This window comes from Brassica oleracea, unplaced genomic scaffold (genome assembly GCF_000695525.1).
Source record: "Brassica oleracea var. oleracea cultivar TO1000 unplaced genomic scaffold, BOL UnpScaffold09822, whole genome shotgun sequence".
Lineage (NCBI taxonomy): Eukaryota > Viridiplantae > Streptophyta > Magnoliopsida > Brassicales > Brassicaceae > Brassica > Brassica oleracea.
Genome location: NW_013626343.1, coordinates 1 through 577, shown reverse-complemented (window position 1 = coordinate 577; position 577 = coordinate 1). Strand labels below are relative to the sequence as shown.

At 30.0% G+C, this 577-nt stretch overlaps 1 long non-coding RNA gene across 1 annotated transcript; it reads left to right on the top strand.

The window, feature by feature from the left end:
* Window positions 1-507, top strand: LOC106322202. Its single transcript, XR_001266286.1, has 3 exons — window positions 1-50; window positions 153-247; window positions 419-507. It is a non-coding gene; the product is annotated as an uncharacterized LOC106322202 (long non-coding RNA).
* The last annotated feature ends 70 nt before the right edge of the window (window positions 508-577 follow it).

The window sequence follows — 577 nt, the reverse complement described above, 5'->3', positions numbered from 1 at the left end:
AAGAACCATGATTTTGAGATGATTGTCGATATTTGAAAGACAACAAAACGGTAATATAATATCACTTCATCAAATTATCCATAGTTAACAGTTAATCTGAGATTTTTAAATACGAAAAATCAACATATAATTTTTTCTATTTTTTTTACAAGTGAGATTGGAATGACTTCGAAGCGTCTGAAGAATATCTGAAGCTGTCAAAATGGAACGTTTTAAAATCGATTCGAAAAAAAATTGGAAACAAAGCGTAAGACTTTTCTGAATTTTTTCTTTCATATGTGAAGTTATTATATACAGCTTAAGTAATAAATTTATTTTCTATTCTTTTTATTGCAATAAAACAAATATAATCACCCTATATTATTTTACTTGGATTGAACTGCGATGATTTAACAGTATACTTCCAATTCATGTACAGGTCGTGCGTTGGCATCTTTAGAAACAGAGCTGTATTGGATACTTCTGGATGACATGGGACAGATATAAAACACTCCATCAATACGTAAGTGCATATTAAAAGCTTAAATTGGTAGTGATTAGGCTTGGAACTGAAACTGGTAGTTAGGAAACAAACCCG